The following is a 26,754-nucleotide window of genomic DNA, read 5'->3' as shown; positions in this document are numbered from 1 at the left end:
GAAAGATTGAAATAATAATCCAATAGATACATTCCATAATTCAATTGGAAGGTCAACCAATCTAAATGGTTACCAATTAGATTGATGAGAAAGATTTCTTTCATCAAAGGGAATAACCAAATTCAATGATATAAACTAATCCATCATATCTTCTACTTGTATAAATATCATAAAAGTAAAAATACCTATTACCAATAAATGTTTGAATGCTCAACTTATCTTTATCTGATGCACATCCTGACATTTTATGGAGAGGGGAAACATTGTCAGGGGCTTAACCACACAACCACGGACCTTAAACTTATCCCCACACTTTATTTAACTAGAAAGGCCCTCCCTACCTAGAATAGACATGGAACACCTTGTCAGCCACTGAGCATCCTAGTATCTAATCACACCACTCGACTTGACAATAGGAGAACACAATTAACATGATCATGCATGAGCTATTAAATGACTCCTTTTTAAAATGATAAACATTATTATTTCACATCTGATTCTGTTTCATGTTATTGCAGATTCCTTTCCCTCAACCTCTTCACCCTCTTCCTTGGCTATACAACTAGGTGAGTCCCAAGTGTTTGAATTTCAGAGCAACCAAATCTTTCTGTTGATCCTCAACTGATATAAGAATGTTACACATTTTTCAATAAATCACATTTCTGTGACCTGAGAATATAATCTTAAGACTAGCATAATAAATACCATTTGATTTTGACTTTCAACGACATAAATATAATATGATATCATGTCATGGATACTTGGATTTTATTCATCATAATCAGTTATGTCCTAGAGAGGGACTAATTGATGATATTTTAAATAGGATGATTTGCATCAAAATATATAACTGTATCTTACTGCTATAATATTCCAAATGTGGTAATATATGATAATAAGACATATTGCAATACTTGGGATATGGACAACCACATAACCTGGTAAAATGGAGTCTTGTTGGATGTTAATATTTAGTTCCTTCATGAAATTTACTTTAGGCACAAATCTCTATGTGATTATCAATCACGTCTTCAACAAAAATACTAATGAAATGGAAAATCATTGCCAGGAAAAAATGTAGTGAGTTATCGGGTATTATATTGCAGAGATATCAGGTGTAGAAAATATGCAAAGATATCAGTGATATGTGGAAAAGAAATTGGGTAATATGTATATATTCATGGTCTCTTTCTCGACTTCATAATATAAGAAGTTTTCAAAGTCTGTTTGGCTTCCAAGAAATAGTAACTTATAAAGAAGAGACTTAGCTCTTTATTGCCAAAAAAATATGCCAAATGTGCATTTTAGGTTTAAGCAAGAAATTGAATAAATATGGGAAAATATTTGAAGATTATAAATCAAAATAATAATATAAACATATTTATTTACTTGCACGTAAATATATTTTATTAAGATGGCACATATTTAAATGTTTATCCAAAGTTGTACATTTTAAATATGTATATCTAAATACATGTTTCATCTTGGAAGATTTATTTTATCTTCTTGTACATGCATTTAAATGTAGGTATTAAATAGATAAAATCTTGTATAAGAATAACATTATGATGTATTGTAATGATGTGGTGGAAATTTCAACCAAAAGCCATTTAAGGTATGCATTAATTAAGTTAATATTTTAAATGATTATTTAATAGCTCACGCATGTCTAATGTGTGTATCTTATTAGGCAGTCGCTAGGTCCTCAACCATGGTGATTCACGATTCATACCCATTTGCCCAGTGATGGTGATGCTCCTATGCCTAATTCTTTTCTGACAATGCTTCCACCCCTTTGATGTGCTCCCTACAAGGAAATTCTTTGCAGTTAAATCATATTACCATAACAAGTTATTAATCATAATTAACCATAACAACTAACTGCCTTTTCAATTCCATGAATTCATGATAAATAATCAACTAGCATGTTATCTTCATATGAAATTATAATGATTAACCATCTTACCATTTGACAGGATTATAAAAAATTTAACTATCAACTGACTTCATGTGAACCTCAATGACTATATGAACATTTTAAATTGGGTTGAAAATTGGGATGTAACAGATATAGTCAAACATAAGAAAGTGAAGTTATCTAAACCATTTGCCTACAAGGAAAGAAAAAACCTAGCACACAGTGATAAAAAATTATGATCTGCCATAAAAGGCATAAAAAAAGAAGAAGATAGACATGATTGTTATGACAAAATTTTGCACAATGCCAAAATTTGAGAATGGTCCACTTTCTTGGAAGTAAACCCAAGATTTCTATTTCTAGAGAAATAAGATTAAGTACCCACATAGTGACCATATCACCCTCGTTTTCCACATCAATCTATACCCATTCTATCTTTTTTCAAAGCTTCTAGTCTTCCATTTGCAAACTTACCTCTAGAGAGCATTTACCATTTGAACCTTAATCTTTAAGTCCAAGAATATCTTATTCGTGATACTCTATTCAAAATTAAGCAACAAGAGCCAATTTTTTAAAAATTCAATTCTATGTAGCAAAACTTCCAAGATTACAACACCAAATCTTTATCCACAAGCAAACATTTATCATAGTTGCACTCGCTCATTTGGGATCACAAGTCCATCTTTGAATATTGAGCCCTCTATTCGGTGTCCTATCTTGCTTGAAGATCATTTTTCCATCTTTAATAGGAGAAAGATGCTATTATCATATATCACACTTGGTTTGCATAATTAGCAAGGTCTCATGTTTGCACTTAGGTTGTCTTATGCTCTAGTCATCTTCAACACCATAACAAATCACACAACTCTTGAGGCAACTGCCTTCTTGTCATAGAAGGTTCAAATTCTCTCTCACATTTTCTCCTTCTTCCATAAACTTTCACCCATCATTTTGGTAATAATTGTATGGTACACACATAATCCAATAGATTCATGTTTAATCCCATGTCTCATTTATTGGAATCACTAAGAAAGAAAGAAATGGAGAATCCTTTCCCTCCTCAATCAACCTCATTGGGGAATGCATTTCCCCCTAGTGCAAACTTTTCCATGCCTAGCTCAACACCCATACAAGAACTTGAGAATCCCTTTCAAAACTCCACTATAGGCTATAAAACACATAATGAGGAAGAAGCCTACCAAGACAAAGACCCCATTCAAAATGATAACATTCCTAATGATGTTCAAACTTTTCTTGGAGATCCATAGAACTTGGAAATGTTGGAAAAATCTATTAGGAAAACAAAACTGATATCTTCTTGAACCTTATTAAGGATGGTGTTAATATCCCTACAAACTTTGAGGAGAGTACTTTGTTTAGACAAATCACCAAATATGGTGCTCTAGTGTTGCCAAATCCAACCATAGAACATATATCTAGCAAAGGAAAATAACCTATAGTGGGAACCAATAATGCACCTACATCGTCTCCAGAGAAACCCACTTTCCAATTGAGTGTAGAACACATTCAAAAAATCATTAGTGTTATGCCTAAAACAACTACACATACCAATACTCTGTAGTCAACCTTGATGGTTCCAACTGTAGGATGCTTAAACATTGGGAAAGTACCTATCCAACAAATGGAAATCATGACACAACCAAGATATTATTCTTATCTACACATGCCAACAAATAGTTGAAAACATTTGTGTCAATTTTGACATCCGCATACCAATACATTGGTCAAGGTGGAGCACCACCACCTCCGCAACATCAGAATCCATCACCACCTTATAATCCATTTGGCAACTCATACAACTTTGGAGGTGGATTTAACATCAATCCACAACCATCATAGATACAATCAAATTAGGAGCTCGCCCAACAATTACATGAACTCCAGAGTTTTTGCCACAATATGAGCAACAAAGGGATGATAGATTTATCTTTTGAGGAAATATCCCCTTTTCCATTTGATAGATCTATCAACATGATACCATTTTTGCCAAACTTTGAGATCCCTAAATTTGACAAATACAGGAGAAACATGTCCCATTACACATCTCAATTTTTTCGTCTTATGTCAAGAAGTTACCTATAGTGAGGATTACCTTAAGAGGATTTTCACATGAAGTCTTGGAGGCCCCACTCTTGAATGGTTAATGAACTTACCAAGAGGATCTATCACTTCCTTTAATGACTTGATAGGAAAATTTGTAGCATAATACTCATACAATATTGAACATCATGCCTCCCTAAGTGATTTGTGCAACACAAAATAAAGAAATGGTGAAACATTTTCTCATTTTCTACAAAGGTTGTGACACCTTGAAAATTGCATGCCCTACAAAATTGAAGACTCACACCTTGTAGACATATTCATAAAAAACTTGATTTTGAAGATGTCTTTCCAAATGAAGATGGCTAGTCTTGAATACTTCAAAAAATTAGTCAAGAAAGGAAAGAAAATTGAAAATGGACTCTTAGAAAAGGGTCCCATTAAACATTATAGCTCTTCATCATCAAATAGTGAACCCAACCACAATGGAATGCTGAAATTCTGGTCCAAAAACAAAGACATTACTCATGATGGTGTCACTGATGTCAAGAGTGTGCAAAATCTTCAAGGTGGTAATAATAAAATAGTAATTATCATCATCAAAATAACAACAATCCAATCTATAACACTTAGAATCAAAATCAAAACAATAATAAGAACAACCAACCATCTTGCAATCAAGCACATTTCTTTCCTTGCAACAATAACACTACTAATAACAACTACAATTGTGACTATGACCGAAATAGAAAGTTCACTAGCTTTCATGAACCCTTAGATGCCATACTCCAGAAGCTAGTGGAACATGATTTGATGGTCTTCCCTAACACAAGACCTTTTGACAAAAATGAACCAAAACCCAAGTGGTATAGAGACAATGAATACTGCAATTATCATCGCATCAAAGGACATGACACTAAGAAGTGTATCAAGCTCAAAATATTTATTCAAAACCTTGTTGATGATGGGGAAATTGAGATTGAGGGAGGACCGCCCTCTAAAAATGCTAAACTAGAGATCTTTCAAAAGCCATTCCCTGACCACAACAATGATAACAATAATGGAAAATCCAACACAAATAATATTAATTGAGCTTCCACATCTAATGCACTCTATTGCGACTATTGTACTAACCACATATCAAACTTTGACTCCTTGTATGAAAAAATAGAAACAAATGATATATGTGGCTTTGACTCCATGTGTGGATGCATTCAAGAAGTAGATGCCCATATAAACACTCTCACATTACAAATAGCTGACTATGGTGCAACTACTTGATGGGGAAGAATTACTTTGCAAGCTTCCACTTCCAATCCCACAAATCCATTAGTTCCACATGTGCCTTATGTGCCATCCACTTCATAAAGACTTGCTTCTCGATATGATGTCTTATCTCAATTAGGGATGATTACTGAAAAAATATCCATTCTAGAGCTTCTAACCATATCACCCATTCACAAAGAGATCCTTGAGACTGCTCTTCTAGAGTCTTGTGTCCTTGTAAACATAAATGCATCCCAATTCACTAGCATGATCAGAAATCTTGCTGCACAACAACACCTTGTCTTCACAGAAAAAGATTTCTGAGATCCTAACCACCACCATAATTTGTCACTCCACATTAAAGTCCTTATACAACAACACAAAATAAAATGAGTCCTTATAGATAATGGAACTAGTTTAAATCTATGTACATTGAAGATGGTCTATTTCTTGGGACTTCTAAAAGACCTCTTCGACATCAAAAAAAGGATAACTATTAAAGTGTATGATGAGAGAGAAAGAGAATCAAAAGGGGTTATCATGCTACCACTACAAGTTGTACCTTTTGTAATCAACATCTCATGTCATATCCTAGATTTGGACCTACCATATAACATCTTTCTTGGTAGACCCTAGATACATACATTGAAATCGGTCCCATCTACTTATCATCAATGCTTAAAATTTCCCCACCAGGGAAGAGAGGTCACAATTTGAGGAGATCCTTTTCCTTTTTCTTTTTGTAAGAGATTAGAATGTGCCCTAATGAATTTCTGTTCAACTAGTGAGTTTGCTAAGGTCATACCTAAATCTCTCACCATAATTGAAACACCTTCCATAAAAATTACACAAACAACTAATATTGATTCCAATTCCAGTAAAGGAAAAGAGAAGGTTGAAGCCATCAAGGTTATCATTGCAATGAAGAAGGTTACTTTTTCCAATCAAGGAATGGGAGAATATAAGTTTGAGAATGCCTTGTGCATTGGACAACTACCACTCTTGCCCTGATCCTTTGCTAAACCTTTCCAAATACCTCCCTCTATAGATAAGGACACTATGCATGTTAATAAAACAACCTTTGAACATTGGGGTTCTCTTAGTGATGAGCACATGGAGTCTAATATCTTGGATTGGCTCTATTATGATGGTAAAAATGATCTTGTGGAATTCCCCAAGATAAGTATGTCAAGGCCCCTCCCATCATTGAGAAAAGGGCTATCATGACACATGCCTTGGACCTGAAGAAGATTGAATTATAAAACCCCTTGAGGCTACTAGCTATCCTAAAGGATGGGGTTTAGGGTCCCTTAAACCTAAGGCGTCCTTTGCGGACAACTATCGTATGGTTGAACCTGATAATGAGACTAAAGAGGAAGAATTCTTTGAAGTACCTTTCAAATACATTAAGGATGACCTAGACACCTATGTCCATGCCATCACCATATCTGACCTATCATCCACCAACCTATCCCTCACTAACCTTGATATGATAGATTGGAACCTTCGAGAAATGCCACTGGCTCTCAATATCTATAACTCTAATGAAATAGTGATGGCCCTTTTTGGCCTCAAGAATCTCCAAGATGATGTAGGAGCATCTTGGGTTGCCTTGTTATCTTGCTCATTTTTGTTCATTCTACAAGTTGGTGCCTAACAAATCCTTCATGTGCCTAGCAAATCCTTCATGTGCCTAGCAATTCCTTCATGTGCTGAGTTACTGTAGCAATTCCTTCACGTGCCTAGCAATTCCTTCATGTGTTGAGTTATTGTAGCAATTCCTTCATGTGCCTAGCAATTCCTTCATGTGTCGAGTTACCCAGTGTATGCCAAGTGACTCTTCATGTGTCGAGTTACCCAGTGTATGCTGAGTGCCAACATTTGGATGTGATTTTTGCGAGCCGACTTGCGAGATTTATTTTGATTGCGAGAGTGATTCCTTCATGTGCCAAGTTATTGTAGCAATTCCTTCAAGTGTCAAGTTACTCAATGTATGCTGAGTGACTCTTCATGTGCTAAGTTACCCAATGTATGTCGAGTATCAGCTTTTGGACATGATTTTTGTGAGCTGACTTGTGGGATTTATCTCAATTGTGACATTTATGTTAAGATCTTTTCTTGGGATGTGTCTAGACCATTATTGGGTCGGCCTTCCTCTTATGTAATGTTCTAGAATGATCTATAAGCCATTTTGGCAAGTATATATAGAGTGTTTAGGCTTAGAGTTAGAAAAGTCTTTGGGGAGCAGATTGGAGAGTAGAACTGAAAGTGTGAATTTGCAGTTGGATTTTGAATGTGAATGTATTTGTAATTGGTTGTGACCCAGAAGGCCTTATAGCTGGGAATGTACGAAGAAGTTTTGATGAATTAATAAAAGTATTTCACTTTTCTTCCTCCTTTGGTTGTTGTTCCTTGTGTTTGCTTCTGTTGTGTTAACTCTTGCAGGGTGGTTTGGATAGCTGGGTGAGCCTTTGGCCCTAGTTATTCATCCTTTTCCTATGTCAATTGGTATCAGAATGTGAGGTTCATCCTTGTGGAGATTGGATCATGTAGAACCTTGATTCAGATTTGGTTGTAGGGTTGCAAATCTATGGATTTGACCTATAACTTGCAGAGGGTTACGATCTTGCAAGAACCTAATTTGTAAAGATGGTTCGTGGTAGAGGAAATAATGTTGATAATGCTATATTGGATCAGTTGAGACAAATTGCAGCCAGATTATATGCTATGGAGATAGCCTAAAGGAGAGAAGCACATCTTGATGATGTAAGTGATGATGAAGCAGCAACACCAAACCATAATCCATAACTTGAAGAAGATCAAGATGAGGAAAGATTGTTGCGAGTGTTGTCTAGGGAAAATTAAAAGCATACTGTAGAAGTTGTTCCTTATGATGGAAAATTGGATACCAATGCTATGTTGGATTGGATCTCTAATATGGAGAAGATCTTTAAGTATGAAAACACTCCTGATAATAGAAAAGTGAAGATTGCAGTCACTAGGTTGAAAGGTCATGCATCACTATGGTGGGAGCACTTGCAAACTGATAGACAAAGAAGAGGAAAGGAGAAGATTAGAACTTGGCCAAAGATGGTGAACAAGTTAAAGAACAAATTCCTTCCTATTGATTACCAAGTTAGCTTGTTGAGAAAGATGCAAAATTTGAAACATAAGGACATGACTGTGAAAGAATATACCGAGGAATTCTATAGATTGGACATAAGATCTGGACATGTGGATGATGATGTTGAGAAAATTGCAAGTTACACTAATGGATTGAGATCTAGAATACAAGATGAAATAAGTTTTGTGAAGTTGGAAAGTGTAGACGAAGCATATAAATATGCCTTAAAAGTTGAGGAGATCTTGACAAAGAAGCATGAACAAAGAAATAGAGGTAGAGGTGGTAGATTCCTAAGAGGCAGAGGTAGATCTTATGGTGAAGGTGGCAGATCTAACAATTTTGTTCAAGATAAAGGAAAATTTGAATGGAAGAATGATGACAAAGGCAAGACCAAATGGAAAAGTGGTAATTCTTACCAAGGAGGCACTAATTCTTACCGAGGAAGAGGTAATTCTTATTCTAGAGGTGGATTTCATGGTAATTGTTTCAGATGTGGAAAAGAGGGACATAGATCTTTTGAATATAGATCCTCTGAAAGTGGGCAAGGTAATAGAAATGCTATAACTCAAGGAGATGATGAGGGTTCACCAAGTGTACCTGAGGTTGGAGAAAATCTGATGGTAAGAAGAACCTTATGTAATAAGGAAAGTGACGAGGAACCTATTTTAAGGAGAAGTCTTTTCAAGACAAGATGTAAGATGGTTGGAAAATGCTACAAAGTGATCATTGACAGTGGAAGTTCTAAAAATTTGGCATTAGAAGAGCTAGTTACCAAGTTATAGTTGCAGAGGCTGAAACATCCCAAACCTTATCATGTTTCATGGATCAAAGATGAGCATAAGATATTGGTAAGTGAGCAATGCCTTGTGAAGTTCAAAATTGGACATTACTTTGATGAAGTTTTGTGTGATATTATGCCCATGGATTGTTGTCATATTTTTTTGGGTAGACCTTGGCAATATGATAGATATGTTGTACAAGATAGAAGATTGAATCAATATACTCTTTGGGTAAATGTGAAGAAACAAACATTGCTGCCTTTAATTGAAAGTCCAGATGAGGTTAATTGTACTGTTGTAAGAAATTTACATGGTTAATGGGAAAAAAATTGAAAAGGAAATGAAAAATAATCAAGTCTATTTTGCCATAGTTCCTAGAGGACCAAGTGTTGGTAGTAATGATCGAGTAGCAGAAGCTAGTAATAACTGAGTGACAATAGATAGTGATAGTCGAGTACTAGTAGAAATTATAGAATTGTTGAATAAGTATAAAGACATTATTGCTGATGATATTCCTAATGATTTACCTCTAGTAAGAAGTATAAGTCATTGTATGGATCTGATTCTTAGAGCTAGTTTGCCAAACGAAGCACCATATAGATTGACACCTACAAAGAATGAAGAACTTAACAAACAAGTGCACGAGTTTTTGTAGAAAGGTTTGATCAGAGAAAGCTCGAGTCCATGTGCTGTACCTATTGTATTAGCACCTAAAAAGAATGGAGAATGGAGAATGTGTACTGATTCTAGAGCCATTAACAAGATAACAGTGAAATATAGGTTTCCTATGCCGAGGATGGATGACATAATGGATTGTTTGAGTGGAGCAAAGTATTTTACCAAGATTGATTTGAAGAGTGGCTATCATCAGATCACAATTAGAGAAGGTGATGAATGGAAGACTGATTTCAAGACAAAAGATGGTTTGTATGAATGGTTGGTTATGCCTTTTGGTTTGACTAATGCACCTAGTACTTTCATGAGGTTGATGAATGAAGTTCTGAAAAGATTTTTGGGTAAGTTTGTGATTGTTTATTTGGATGATATTATGATATTTAGTAAGACTAAGGAAGAACATCTTGAGCATATTAGACAAGTATTGCAGAGGTTGAAAGAGGAAAAGTTGCTGATTAATCTGAAAAAGTGTTCTTTTATGCAAGAGGAGATTGTGTATTTGGGATTTATGATTTCAGCTGATGGATTGAAGATGGCTCCTGAGAAGGTCAAAGCAATCTTGGAATGGCCTACACCTAACAATGTGGGTGAGGTAAGATCATTTCATGGTTTGGCTAGTTTTTACAAAAAGTTTATAAAGAATTTCAATGCTGTTTGTAATGCTATGATTGAGACAATGAGGGGAGATAAAAAGGAATTCAAGTGGACACATGGAGTTGATAAGAGTTTTGAGACTTTGAAACAAAAGGTTGTTGAATTACCTATATTGGCTTTGCTTGATTTCAATAAGGTATTTCAAGTTGAATGTGATGCAAGTGGTAATGCAATAGGATCTATATTAAGTCAAGAAGGTAAACTCGTTGCTTTCTTTAGTGAAAAGTTGAATGATGCTAAAAAGAAGTATTCTGTGAATGATCAAGAATTTTATGCTATTGTTCAAGCTTTGAATAAGTGGAGACATTATTTGATTCCTAAGGAGTTTGTGATGTATACTGATCATAAAGCTTTACAATACTTGGGAAGTCAACATAAATTAAATCAGAGACATATGAAGTGGGTTGAGTACTTGCAAAGTTTCACATTTTTCATTAAGCATAAGAGTGGAGTTACTAATAGAGTTGTTGATGCATTAAGTAGAAGACATTCTTTGTTGATTGAAATGAAGGTTGAAGTTCTTATTTTTGATGAAATGAAAGAGTTGTATAATGCTGATCCTAATTTTTTTGAGTCGTGGAGATAGTGCAAAGCACCAAATTTGACAAATCACATAAGTAAGTATGATGAGTATTTCATTCAAGAAGGTATGTTGTTTAAAGGCATTCAGTTGTTATTCCTAGAAGTTCTATGAGGTTGAATATGATTAAAGAAAATCACAGTGGTGGATTGGCTAGACATTTTGGAATTAATAAGACAATGAGTTCGTTGAAAGAGAAGTATTATTGGCCACAAATGTATAAGGATGTTCATAAATTTGTAAAGAGTTATGGAGTTTGTCAAATTGCAAAAGGAGTGAGTCAAAATACTAGTTTGTATACACCTATTACTGTTCCTGAGAAACCTTGGAGTGACATCAGTATGGATTTTGTTCTTGGATTACCTAAGACAGTGAAGGGGTATGATTCTATATTTGTTGTAGTGGAAAAATTTTCTAATATGGCTCATTTTATACCATGTAAGAAGACATCAGATGCTAAGCATGTTGCTAAACTTTTCTTTAAAGAGATTGCGAGATTGCATGGATTACCAAGAAACATTATTTCTGACAGAGATAGTAAGTTTGTTGGTTATTTTTGGAAGACTTTATGGAAGAATATGGGTATTGAATTGAAGTTTAGTTCTACATTCCATCTATAGACAAATGGATAGATAGAGGTTGTGAATAGAAGCTTGGGTAATTTGCTAAGATGTTTAGTTGGGAATAAGCCAAGTAATTGGGAGATGGTATTGGCACAAGCTGAATTTGCATATAATAATTTTATGAATAGGAGTATAGGGAAGACACCTTTTGAGATTGTTATTGGAATGCATCCTAGAGATATATCAGATTTGAGAGATGTTGCTGGTGAAGAAAAGAGAAGTGCTACAGGAGAAGAATTTGCTGATTTTATGGAGTCTTTTCATAAAGAAGTGAAGTTGAGGTTGGAACAAAGTAATTAGAAGTATAAGGAGAATGTTGATCAGTCTAGAAGACACCATGATTTTCAAGTTGATGATGAGGTGATGGTTCATTTGAAGAAAGGAATATTCCTAGTTGGAACATATAGTAAGCAGAAGATGAAGACATTTGGACCTTGTAAGATCTTGAAGAAGTTTGACAGTGGTAATGCTTATGAAGTTGAGTTACCTAATGACATGGATATATCTCCTATATTCAATATTGCTAACTTGTATAAGTATCATGAGTTAGAAGATGAAGTTTTTGTATCAGATGATTATCCTAAGAAGTAGATTGAAGAAGTTGAACATATATTGGATCAGAGAGTTGGCAAGAGCACAAGAAGAAAAGATTACTATGAATATTTGGTGAAGTGAAAGAATAGACCTATTGAAGATGCTTCATGGATTTATCAATTTGAGTTGGATTTAGTTTAGGTTGTGACATCTCAATGATTTAGGAGAATCATTTCTTTCAATCTCGATTGTTTGATGTAGTAGCATCTTGGGTTGCCTTGTTATCCTACTCATTTTTGTTCATTCTGCAAGTTAGTGCCTAGCAAATCCTTCATGTGTCTAGCAATTCCTTCATGTGTCAAGTTACTATAGAAATTCCTTCATGTGCCTAGCAATTCCTTCATGTGCCAATTTACCCAGTGTATGCCAAGTGACTCTTCATGTGTCAAGTTACCTAGTGTATGCTGAGTGCCAACATTTGGACATGATTTCTGTGAGCTGACTTGTGGGATTTATTTCAATCACGAGAGAAATTCCTTCATGTGTTGAGTTACTGTAGCAATTCCTTCATGTGTTGAGTTACCCAACATATGTCGAGTGACTCTTCATGTGTTGAGTTACCCAGTTTATGCTGAGTGTCAGCTTTTGGACATGATTTATGTGAGCCAATTGGCAGGATTTATTTTGATCGTGACATTTATGTTAAGATCTTTTCTTGGGATGTGTCTAGACCATTGTTGGGTCGGCCTTCCTCTTATGTAATATTCTAGAATGATTTGTAAGCCATTTTGGAAAGTATATATAGAGTGTTTAGGCTTAGAATTAGGAAAGTCTTTGGGGAGTAGATTGGAGAGCAGAACTAAAAGTGCAAATTTGCAGTTGGATTTTGAATGTGAATGTATTTGTAATTGGTCGTAACCTAGAAGGCCTTACAATTGGGCATGTATGAAGATGTTTTGACAAATCAATAAAAGTATTTCCCTCTACTTCCTCCTTTGGTTGTCATTCCTTGTGTTTGCTTCCATTGTGTTAACTCTTGTAGGGTGGTTTGGATAGCTAGGTGAGCCTTTGGCCCTAGTTATTCATCCTTTGCCTATGTCACAAGATTATGAGCATGAGATCCAATACAATGAGGAAGCCTACTTTGGTAGCCAAGTCAACTCTCTTAGTTGCAAAAAAGAAAAAAAGAAAACAAAAATAAATAAATGGAAGAAAAATCCTCGAGCGAAAACTCTTTTGGGGCTCTCTTGGATGAAGAAGAAGATAAAATAAAGGAGAGGTTGACTTGCTAATCAAAACTCTACCACTAGAAAATTCATCTATATTGAATGAAGACACTATTCTAGTTAACTTGGGTACTATAGATAATCGAAAAATCACCTACATTGCTACTATCTTAAGTAAAAAAGAACAAGAAGTGATGACTTAGTTCCTACATAAAGGAAAAATAAATTTCACATGGACATACAAAGACTTGTCTGGCTTAGACATAGACTTAGTTGTACATCACCTAGTAGTGGATCCAAAGATTATACATGTTGAACAAAAGCTATGCAAGATGCATCCTAAGGTAGCACTCTAGGTAAAAGCAAAACTATAGAAAATGCTATAGGAAAATTTCATCCGACCTATTGATTATCCTGAGTGGGTTTCCAATATTATACTTGTAGGAAAAACATGTGGGGGCATAAACATTTGTTCATATTTATGAGACCTAAATCTTGCATGTCCTAAGGATGATTTTCCACTACCCAACATAGACGTTATAGTGGATTTGACTATCGGGCATGAAATGTTATCTCTAATGGATGGGTTCTCCAGTTATAATTAGGTTAGAATTATAGAAGAAGATCAACACAAAATGACATTTACTACACCATGGGGAACTTTTTGTTATCAAGTCATGCCTTTTGGCTTAAATAATGGTGGTGCCACCTATCAATACAAAATGACCACAATCTTCTATGATGTCATACATGTGATAATGGAGGACTATGTTGATGACATCCTAGGAAAATACAAGACACATGATTTACACGTTGTTGTTCTTACCACAATATTTGAAAGGTTGGAGAAATACAAAGTTTGTCTTAATCCTAAGAAATGTGTTTTTGGTGTCTAATCAAATTTTTTTTTAGGTTATATAATGTCAAGAAGAGGCATTGAAGTAGACCCTACAAAAGTAAAAGAAATCATGGAAATGCCTCCACCTACTGCATTGAAACAACTCCATAGCTTTTAGGGTCAGTTGCAGTCCATTAGATAATTCATGTCATAGTTAGTAGATAAAGTCCATCCACTCTAACACTTTCTTAGAAAAAACATAAATTTTCATGGGATTTCCCATGTTAGAAAGCATTTGAACAAGTCAAGGTATACCTAGCTAATCCACTAGTACTAGTTCCTCAAATTGGCACAGGTCGACCATTAATTATTTACATCTCTACTACTATAGTTGCACTAGGTACTCTTTTAGTAAAACTAGATGACAATGACAGTGAGAAAGCTATTTACTATCTCATTCAAACTCTAGTTGGTTATGAGTTGAACTACATTGAGAGAGCTTTCTTGGCTATAGTTTTTTGCACATAGAAAGTATGCCAGTAGAAGCTTGATCATACTGCACAACTCATTGCTAAGATAGATCCTCTCCAATATTTTCTATCAAAAGCTTCCCTCACTGGCCATGTTGCAAAATGGGTCTTGATTTTAAGTGAATTTGACATTGTCTATGTAGACTGCAAGGCTATTAAAGGACAAGCCATTGTTGACCAACTTGCAGATGTTTCTTTTCAAGGATACCATCCTATCATAGTGGATTTTCTTGATGACACAATTATGTCTGTCACCCTTAGTATGCAGTGGAAGCTCTATTTTGATGACTCTTTCACAAAAAAAGGATTAGGGGAAGGTATTTTGTTTGTTACACCACAAGGAGACCTCATCGCCAAGTCTTACAAAATTTCGTTCCCTTGGACAAACAACATAGTTGAATATGAAGGATTGGTAATAGGACTATGTCAAGCTATCTATTGGAATATCAAGAGCCTACTTGTCTTTAGGGACTCCCAATTGGTCATTGGACAAGTTACAAATGAATATCAAACAAAGGATGAAAAGTTGCTACCATATTGTCGAATAGTAGAAGATCTTAAACAATATTTCATAGAGATATTCTTCCAATAGATACTGAGGACAAATAACAAAGCAACAGATTCTATGGCTACCATAGCCTCCATGATTTCAATGCCAAAATATAGTCCCAAGTGTGAATTTCTTGTTGAGAATATTTTCCTTCTTTCTTACAAGAAATCCAAATAAGAGTTGGTGTATGAGATTATCGCTCCTGAGTCTCCATGGTACTTTGAAATTATCACCTACCTTCATCACAAAACAATCTCCATAGCCCTTTCTAGAAACTAAAGTACAACCTTCATCCATTGCATTGCCTGCTACACTATCCTAGGTGAGACACTTTTCTAAAAACACTTTGACAGAACCCTCCTCTAATGTCTCAATTTAGATGAAGCCAGAATGGTGTTAGAAGAGGTTCACCAAGGAATTTGTGGGGCTTATTCTAGTTGACTTACATTAGCAAAGAAGCTCCTCAGAATGGGTTAGGCCTACTATGGAAGTTGATGTCTATCATTTTGTGAAACAATGTGTTCCTTGTTAGCAACATGGACATTTGATACACGCTCCTGCCTAAGACCTTCAACCCACCATTACACCATGGACCCTGTTGGGGTTTCAATCTTGTTGGTCAAATATATCTAAATTTTTCAAATTGCCACAAGTATATTATTTTTGCCACCGAGTACTTCACAAAGTGGATCAAGGATATCCCTTTAACCTACACTATCAAAAAATAGGTTTGAAAGTTCATCTTGAACTACATCATCTACTACTTCGGCATTCCCCAAGACATCATGATTGATAATGTGATTCCTTTCAAAAATTAGGAGGTCACCACAATATGTAGGAAATTTAGAATCACCCAAAATTTACCCACCAAATACTTCCCCCAAGGCAATGGTCAAGCTGAAGCAACTAATAAAACCATTTTGAAAATCCTCAAGAAAATTGTTGATGTCACTAGTCATGACTGGCACCTCCAAATCATTGCCACCATTTAGTCCTATCACACCTCCATCCATATTGCCACAAGAGATACTCCATTTTCCCTTGTTTATGGCTGCAGGGTTGTATTATCCATTGAAATTGAGATCCCTTCCCTCAGAATATCTCTCAAGAATCTAACGTCTGAAGAAGAATACTGAGTTTCTTACTTGCAAGAGCTGAAACTCTTTGATGAGAGATGCCTCACTACCTTAAACCACCTTCATGAGTATCAACATCACTTTTAACTCAAGTTTCACAAAAAAGTCAAACCTCAAGAATTTGAGGTTGGTAACCTAGTGTTGTAACCTAACATGCAAAATCTCCATAATCGAGAAAAGAAAGGAAAGTTCAAATCCAATTAGCTTGGTCTGTTTATCATCACAACCAAGTATGGTTATGGGGCATATCAAATTGTGACTTTAGTGAGCCTATAAATATTCAACACCTCAAGAAGTTCTATGCTTGAGTTTTGCAGTTCCTGTATAGTGTCACTAAGTTCTACAAAAAATCCTAAAAAGTCTAGAAATTAGAAAATCCAAAAACATTTGCAAAATTTTTTTGAAGGAAAAAAAAAGTTCCTGAAAAAATCATTGTTGCAGTGAAAACTTGGTAAACATGCACCTCAGTCATCTCGCAAACAATCAAAAGAGATATAGCCAAAATCCAAATAGAAAGAGAAAGAAATAATTCATCCAACAATGAAAACTTGGTAATTCAAGTGCTCTGGACAAGTACCATGGTGAAAACCTATCTTAGGCACCATGTGTAATAAGCTAGATCCATTATCTATGAGACTTATCCCACTTCACCATGTTTCCTCCATTTCATCTCATACTTGTGCAAGGTCCTATTTAGCTCACACTTTTCATGCATCCAATAAAAGACCTCTTGTCTATGAGGCTTGCGTCCACTTTCATTGTGAGGCACTTTCTCATCACATTTATCCCAATAATTGTTCACTCCACTCCCATTATTCTGATCTATTTTCCCACAATAGTGACTACAAAAAAACCTTCAAAAAATGCCATTAAGACTAAACAATTCAAGAAACTTATTCTTTTTACAGTTATTGCTAATGAACCCTTATGACAAAAGCTTAGACAAACAATGCCTCATAGGATGAATCCTTCCTACAATGACATTACAAACTTCAATCTCAGAATAAAGTTCATGGTAGGAACTATGGACTGAATGACTACTTGGTCATGCGGTCTATTTTTTTTGATTTCATCTTTGTGTGTTAGTGGTTGCCTCCCTAGGTTCACCTCGATCTTCCATATATTGGTATCACCTAAATGGCTCAGACTGACTACATGTGTTGTTTTTAGTATGATATGTTTATGATTCTTTAGTACATCTATGTAAGTTTTCAAGTTATGATTTTGCACTACTCACTAGGGGCACTAGGTTAGCACACTTTCCACCAAGATCCCTATAAATAATTTGGACATGCCTAGACCTCTCTTGTGTGTATATGTCATTTTTCCATCATGATTGTGAAAACTACATCCATTGTCCTAAAGACTCTACTGTGTTGAGTGTTTAGTCCATGCAAAGGAACCTTGTCATTTGCACTACTATAGCATTTTATGTATAACTCCTTTTGCAAAAACAAACTAGGGTGTGCTCTCCCATATAAACACAACTAAATCCCTCGATATCATGTAGTTAGGCTTCATTATGCTCTACTTGAGACAATGATTTTGTTTGCCTCCTCCCCTCCTATCTCAGCTACTTGATTCCTATGAGCTATAGTCTAACACAGGTCCATCCTTTAGGTCTCATTTGGTGCGTTACATTTTCATGTTTAACATTTTCACATTTTTTTGTCGTCATTCATTTTTCATTCTTTTTATCATTCATGATTAGTGTGACTTAGTATGTTATTGATATTTCCATTTAGGTTACATTCATTTTTACATATTGCATTCATTACACCTATATTATGCATCTCATTCGTTAGTTATCATTAGGTTACCTTATTCATTCATTACATTGATTCTTTAGATATCATCATTACATTCATTACATTACTAATATACATATCATGATACATCAGTTTACATCCACACAACTCATATGGTCATCCCATACATACAACATAAACATGTACACATCTCATACATCACCATCATATATATCTTGCATCATACACATGTAAGACATCATATATGCATCATAGAAAGAACTAAACCACATCACATACATCCTAGAACACAATGTCAGTAACATCATCATAAAATCATGCATCACAAAAAGTACTTGTAACTATTATATGCATAAACATCCATTAAAAACCATCACATATACACATGTAGGATCATCGAATCATGCCACCATATATATATATATATATATATATATATATACACACACACACACATATATATATGTACATACACATATATATATGTACATACATATATATATATATATGTACATACATATATTATATATGTACATACATATATGTACATATATGTATGTACATATGTACATATATGTATGTACATATGTACATATATGTATGTACATATATATATATGTATGTATGTGTGTGTGTGTGTGTGTGTGTGTGTGTGTGTGTGTGTGTATAAATATATAAAAGAGTGTCCATGTACAGTCCATATACAAAAAAATCATATAGTACATCATGGAAGATACATCATCAAAAAATCATTGTATCTTCCCATACATATATGTTTATCACTGTGTCAAAATTGATCGCTTTAGGGTTCAACTGCCTGGCTATGAGGCCCCTACTCCTCTTGTGTCACCTCTTCATAGAGGCCTTGACTATCCAACTGACTTCTTTGATCTTTGACGACCCCCTATGGCCCAAGAGTTGGATGCCTCTTGAAAGTCAAAATGTCACTGGTTTGACGAGATGACATCGTATTATAGTGCCCAATGGTAGCTTTCCTCTCCTAGAGCTGGTGCCTCATGGTGACATGCATACATGGCCTTTGCATCACTATCACCATGGTCCATACCCCTATTCTATGCCACCTCCATGGTGATATTTCTATTTTCACAATAATCATCTGCTCATTGTTGTAGAGTCTCTCTATTAGCTCAGAGGGTGGCTACCTCGTGGTGAAGGGCATTTAGCTCTACAAGCACCTCTACATCAACATGTATTTTAACATCACTAAACTCTATAACATTTATCCTCTCTTGTAATTCCCCTAGGGATTCTTTCACACTATCTTCTCTAACCTTCTCAGCCTATAGCTCAACCTATAATCTGACAATCTCTATCTTAGCACTGGCAGCCCTGACACTCTCTATTGCTATCTCTTCCTAAAGTCAAGCAACCACTATCTAAAGGCTACCCCCCTCTACTATAATAATATCATCATCAACCTATGCATTGGTGGTGGACCATATGGTACCTATGACATAGGTGTTGTCTCTAGTGCATGTCCTTGTACCTGTGGACCCTGTTGTTCTCCCTGCATTGACCGTGGCACTACTAGTGCCTACCCTCCTCACTCAAAAACTCGTCATCCCTGTCCCTATCCCCCTTGCCCTACCTTAGTCCCTCTAGCCCCTACACCTATGGAACATATCCCTCCTCTCCTCCATCTCCCCCTCCAACACCACCCCCCCTACCTCGTGCCTTCTCTGCTAGTAGCGGTGCCCCTAGTACTATCAATATCACTGATCAATGAGCTACCCACCACTATGTATATGTAGGTGTCATCCCTCCATCTCCCTGATCATGCCCCCAAACCTATGGTATTGGTTGCATGCCCCATCATGAAGCTCTATCTAATTGGATGGTAGAACCCAATCCCCATAGTCTTCCAAACTCCTGGGATACCATTGGATATATGAATCTATCTGGCACTGCATCTTGGATGTGTCCAAACTATCTTTGCACCCTAGACGACATGCATCAAATCAAGGTGTGCAGCATCTAACCAATCAACCAATGGTCTTACTATACATACTATAGGTAGAGTTGATCCTCTAAATCATTCTCTCCACTTGCAAGAAGTGTAGCCCCACTTTGCTTGCAACCTACGTATGGTGTCCAATCAAACATAATAATCTCATCCAAACACCATCACCAAAATCCTAGAGAGTCGATGGAGGTGTACTTGATGGGTGGCCTATATCAACATACGTAGGGCTCCTCGTACTTTCATGTCTCCTACCTAGTAATAGGTCATGTCACACCTATATGCTCCCATGACCATACCATCAATAATGTCAATCCAGGGCCTATGGTCCTCTATTTCCTATAGGCACACATATGCAAGTCATAGTATAAGTGGGATAAGATGGTTTTCCCCTAATAGAAGGCCACTTTGTTATCCTGTAACAAAGTGCTCAACACTCGCACCCATCTAATGGGAAACCCATGCCCAACATGGTTGGTACCATCCTCCATATCAAGGACGTGAAGTAAAGAGCTAGATGTGGTAGCCCCTCATCCATCACCTCTCTCCATGTAAGATAAGTTTGCTGAATGGGCAGTCAGTGTCTCTATCACCTGAAGCATTCTAAAAGATAAGGATCTACACCCTCCAGAATATACTCTAGGTATCTCCCCTAGATCATGACCCATAGTATTTGCCACACATCCAACAATATCACTGTCACTTCTCTTGTTAGAAAATGGAAGCTAGAAGTTGACGTATGCCACTGCTCCACCAATGCTGATAGATGTACTAAGTGCACCCTTAGGTATGGCCACTTGTGGATATGTTCAAGCCCATAAAGTTTTAGATGTCCCCACTCCACCTCTATCAGTCTCACACTAAGGCCATTATCAGTGGATAATATTCCCATGACTAGAACGTCACTATTGGCTCCTATAGCAGAGACATGCAGTAGTCAATACATAATCAGTTTCTAACCATAGTTTTCTTTTATTATCCAAGTATGAGGCATCTTTCCCTATCAAACTTAATCATCCCCACTTATGTTGTTAATTGATGAGTCCAAATTGGTAAAGATGCCAATCCATGAAGACACTAAACTATGGAGATTCCCATAGGGGTATTTTAAGCGACTTTGAAAATGTCAGTATCTACACAAATGACACCCATTTTGACATATTCAGAGATGACAACATAGAGATCATTGTCTCTGATTTGGTTTCATCCCTCTCTTGTCATTTGCAAAAATAATAGGTTGGTTCCAGTCATCTATGCAAATGATAAGTTGATTCCCGTTGTTTAGACAAAGACAGATTCTTGACTTTGTCATCTTTGAAGACGATGAACTCAAGAACCGTCATCTTTGCCTTGATCCCATTTTCTCCCAGTTCCCACCTAAAAAAATGACTAATTTAACTATGATAGAAAAAAATGACAAGTTGGGATAATTGACTTACCGGTGGTCCCATGTCGGTCGACTTCTGGTGCAATCATATGTGCTCTCCAAGTTGTAATCTCTTGATTGGGTCCATTCTTCACTCTGGTTCTCTGCTCTCTAAGTGTGCAAATGACCCTTCAAAGAGTCCCTTGGGGGCTTATATAGGCTCCATGAGGTCACTTTTTCTCACCCTCATCCCCATTTCTTTGCCCTGTCCGCCCTTGTCAATCCCCTAAGTCATGCAAAATGTCCATATGTATCTTTTTTTTCCTTCCTTTTTTTCTTCCTAGGTCCTTTTCGCAAAAAATGATTTTTTTTGTATTTTTCCCTATTTTCATGAGGGGGCACTCTCCTCCCCTTTCGTCATTACACAATTTCTAAGACTCCCCTCCTCTCTAGGGCAACTTGTATTTACTTTCTTTGATGTAACTTCATTACAACACTACGACAAAGAGCGACAAAATGTAGATGCTTAAAATCATCCCAAAATAATATATTAATTTATTAATAATTCCCTTAACACCATAATTGATTATTTATTAATTATTATATTTTTCATATTCTTCTACCTATTTAATTAAATAGGTTCACTTTCATAAGGTATTTAAATTTAATTTAAATACATCCCTCTAATGTATTAAATTTATTTAATGCATAGTGCTCCATAAATCCTCTTTTTTAAATAAATATAATTTATTTAAATCCCTCCACTTTATTAAATCCTCTAATCCTGTGATTAAATTAAATCTAATTTTAATCCTACCTAAAACCTAGCCTACCACCCATCACTCTCATCTTTCTAAGCCTACCCACTACCTAAACCCATGTTATTAATCCTAAGCTCCCTCTTAAGCACCTTTTTATCCCTAAGTGGTTGCTCACAGGTGTGTGAGTAACTCAATCCCTAGGATCCCCTCTTTCACTAAATTCTCCAAAAAGGACTCTTACATCCCTATCCCCCACTCCTTTCCCCAAAGTTTCTAACACATGTGTGAGAAAACCTTAAGCCACTCAAATCATAAAGGCTCTTTTTAACTTTTGCATGACTTCTCCTTTATTCTATGTGTCTCCCTTGTGATAGCTATGTGGATGCCACATAGATGCAACCTCCTCAAGGTCTCCCTCAAGCCTATAAATAGAGCCCTTGTCTCAATCATTTTTCATCTCCTCCATTGCATTATTATCATGCTAGTATAGTGCTAGAGCTTTTTAGATATTTTCATGCATTGTGCTAACTTTTGGTAGTTGATTTAGATTCATTCATTTGCATTGGTAACTTAGTTTTTTTTCTTGCATCTATCTCCATTATCCTTGAATTATTTCAAGAATTGTTGCTTCCATAGCCATTTCTTGAAGTTTTCTTCACTCATTTAGTATAGTTTCATACTCATTTTCACTTTTAATCATCTTTAGTTTCACCATAGTTGCGTTTGAGGAGAGAACATCCACATCCCTCAATCTTGAGCACACCAATAAGGTCTTATTTGGGTTCCCTTGTCGAGTTTCTCTGAGGTTGCATGGGGATTCATTCTTTTAGTTGCATTAGTGTAGTGAAACACAATGATAGTTAGTAGTTCATTGTTTGATTCAAATCTTGATATATGTATGTGCTATTAACATTCACTTGTTCACACGTGCTCCCAACAGATTAGGATTTTCATGTATACAACTAATAATAGAATGAATCAATAAAAGTGTTTACTATTCTCTCTCTCCTTGGTGCTATTCTCTATGCATTTTCTTTTGTTGTGCTACTCAACAAGGTGGTTGGATAGTTAGGTTTACCTTTGGCCCTAGCTTTTTAATCCCTCCTTGCATTAGGTGGTATAAGAGCTTGAGGTTTTTCCTTGTGGAGATTGGATTGAGTAGAACCCTAAGTTTAATTTGGTTGTAGGATGGTAGATCTACAAATTTGACCTATAACTTGTAGAGAGTTATGATCTTGCAAGAACCTATTTTTCAAGATGGTTCGAGGAAGAGGAAATGTTGATACTACTATTATGGACATGTTGAGACAAATTGCAACTAGATTAGATGCTATGGAGATAGCCTAGAGGAGACGAGTGCATCTTTATGATGTAAGTGATGATAAATCAATGACATCAAACCTCAATCCTGAACTTGAAGAAGACCAAGATAAGGAAAGATTGTTGAGAGTGTTATCTAGGGCATTTTCAAAGCCTACTATGGAAGTTGTTCCTTATGATGGAAAATTGGACACAAATGTTATGTTGGATTGGATCTTTGATAAGGAGAAATTCTTTGAGTTTGAAAGAAATCCTAATAGTAGGAAAGTAAGTATTGTAATCACTAGGTTGAAAGGTCATACCTCACTATGGTGGGAGCATTTGCAAACTAATAGACATAGACAAGGAAAAGAGAAGATCATGACTTAGTTGAAAATGGTGAACAAAGTGAAGAAGTTCCTTCCTATTGATTACCAACTTAGCTTGTTGAGAAATATGTGAAATCTAAGACAAAAGGACATGATGGTGAAAGAGTATACTAAGAAATTCTATAGATTAGACATGAGATCTAGACATATGGATGATGAGGTTGAGAAATTTGTAAGGTATCCAAATGGATTGAGACCTAGAATTCAAGATGAGATAAGTTTTGTGAAATTGTAAAGTATGCAAGAAGCATATCAATATGCCTTAAAAGTTGAGGAGATCTTGAGAAAGAATCATGAACAAATATAGAGAGGTAGAGGAGGAAGATTCCAGAGAGACAGAGACAAATCTTATGAAGAAAGTGATAGATCTAACAACCCTATGCAAGATAAGGGAAAATTGGAATGAAAAAGAGATGACAAAGGCAATACCAAATGGAAAGGTGCTAGTTCTTACCAAGGAAGAGGTATTTTTTATTCTAAATATGGGTTTCATGGTAATTATTTCAGATGTGGAAAAGAAGGGAATAGATCTTTTGAGTGTAAGTACTCCAGTGAAAATGAACAAGGTAACAAAAATGTTGTAATTCAAGGAGATCTTGAGGGTTCACCTTGTGGACCTAAGCTAGGGGAAACTTGATGGTGAGGAGAACTTTTTGTAATAAGACAGTTGATGAGGAACCTATCCCGAGGAGAAGTCTTTTCAAGGCCAGACTGAAGATGGTAGGAAAAGGCTGCAAGGTGATCATTAACAATGGAATTTCAACAAATTTGGCATTATAGTAGCTAGTTACAAAGTTATAGTCATAGAGGTTGAGGCATCCTAAACCCTATTTCATGGGTCAAAGATGAGCATAAATTGTTAGCATAAATTGTTAGTAAGTGATAAATGTGTTGTGAAATTCAAGATTGCAAACTGTTTGATGAAGTTCTATGTGATATTATGCCAATAGATTATTTTCATATTCCATTGGGTAGACCTTGATAGTATGATAGACATGTTATGCATGATGGCAGATTAAATCAATATACACTTTGGGTAAATGGAGAAAATAAAATATGTTGCCTTCTATTGAAGCTCTCGATGAGATAAAAAAAATTGTACTACTATCAAAATTTTCATGTTTAATGGAAATAAATTTGAAAAGGAAAAGAAAAAGAATCAAGTTTGTTTTTCTATAATCTCAAGAGGGCCAAGTTGTGGTAGTAATGGCTGAGTGACATAGTATAGTAATGAATGAGCAACATATAGAAGCTGAGAAATAGAAGACAATAGAGGTTGAGTGACAAAAAAAATTAGAAAAGTTGTTGGATGAGTACAAGGAGATTGTTGTAGATGAAATTTTTGATCATTTACCACTAGTAATAAGTATAAGTCATTATACAAACTTGATTCCTAGAGCTAATTTTCCTAATAAAGCACCCTATAGATTGACACCTATAAAGAATGAAGAACTTAATAGACAAGTGCGAGTTTTATTGCAGAGAGGTTTCATCAGAGAAAGTTTGAGTCCATGTGTTGTACCTACTATATTAGCACCTAAGAAGAATGGAGAATGGATAATGTGTATTGATTCCATAGCTATCAACAAGATCAAAGTAAAATATAGGTTTTCTATGACAAGGATGGATGAAATAATGGATTGTTTGAGTAGAGCAAAGTATTTTACCAAGATTGATTTGAAGAGTGGTTATCATCATATCAGAATAAGAGAAGGTGATGAATGGAAGACTACTTTCAAGAAAAAAGATGGTTTGTATGAATGGTGGGTCATGCCTTTTGGTTTGAATAATGCACCTAGTACTTTCATGGGGTTGATGAATGAAGTTGTAAAAAGATTCTTGAGTAAGTTTGTGATTATTTATTTGAATGATATTCTGATATTTAGTAAGACTAAGGAAGAGCATCCTAGGCATGTTAGACAAGTATTGCAGAGATTGAAGGAGGAGAAGTTGCTGATTAATTTGAAAAAGTGTTCCTTTATGAAAGAGGAGATTGTTAAAACAATTTTGGAATGACCTACACCTAAGAATGTGGGTAAGGTAAGATAATTTCATGATTTGGATAGTTTCTACAAGAAGTTTATAAATAATTATAGTTCTATTTATAATGATATGACTGAGACTATGAGAGGAGATAAAAAAGATTTTAAGTGGACACATGGGGCTGCTAAGAGTTTTGAGACTTTGAAACAAAAGGTTGTTGAGCAACTTATATTAGCTTTAGCTAATTTCATGAGGTATTTCAAGTTGAATGTGATACAAGTGGTAGTGCAATAGGAGCTATATTGAGTTAAAAAGGTAAACCTATTGCTTTCTTTAGTAAGAAGGTGAATTATGCTAAAAGGAAGTATTCTATGTATGATCAAGAGTTTTATGCTATTGTTCAAGCCTTGAAGAAGTGGAGACATTATTTGATTCCTAAGGAGTTTGTGCTGTATACTGATCATAAAGCTTTACAAAATTTGGAAAGTCAACATAAGCTAAATAAGAGAGATATGAAGTGGGTTGAGTAGTTACAAGTTTCACATTTGTGATAAAGCATAAGAGTGGAGTTACTAACTAAGTTGCAGATGCATTGAGCATAAGGCATTCTTTTTTGACCAAGATGAAGGTTGAAGTTCTTGGTTTTGATGAGATGAAGGAGTTGTATGATACTGACCCTAATTTTACTGAGGTGTAGAGAGAGTGTAGAGCA

The sequence above is a fragment of the Cupressus sempervirens genome, chromosome 9 (genome assembly GCF_028749045.1).
Source record: "Cupressus sempervirens isolate cs-2001-9-10 chromosome 9, ASM2874904v1, whole genome shotgun sequence".
Taxonomy (NCBI): domain Eukaryota; kingdom Viridiplantae; phylum Streptophyta; class Pinopsida; order Cupressales; family Cupressaceae; genus Cupressus; species Cupressus sempervirens.
This window is presented reverse-complemented; position numbering follows the sequence as displayed.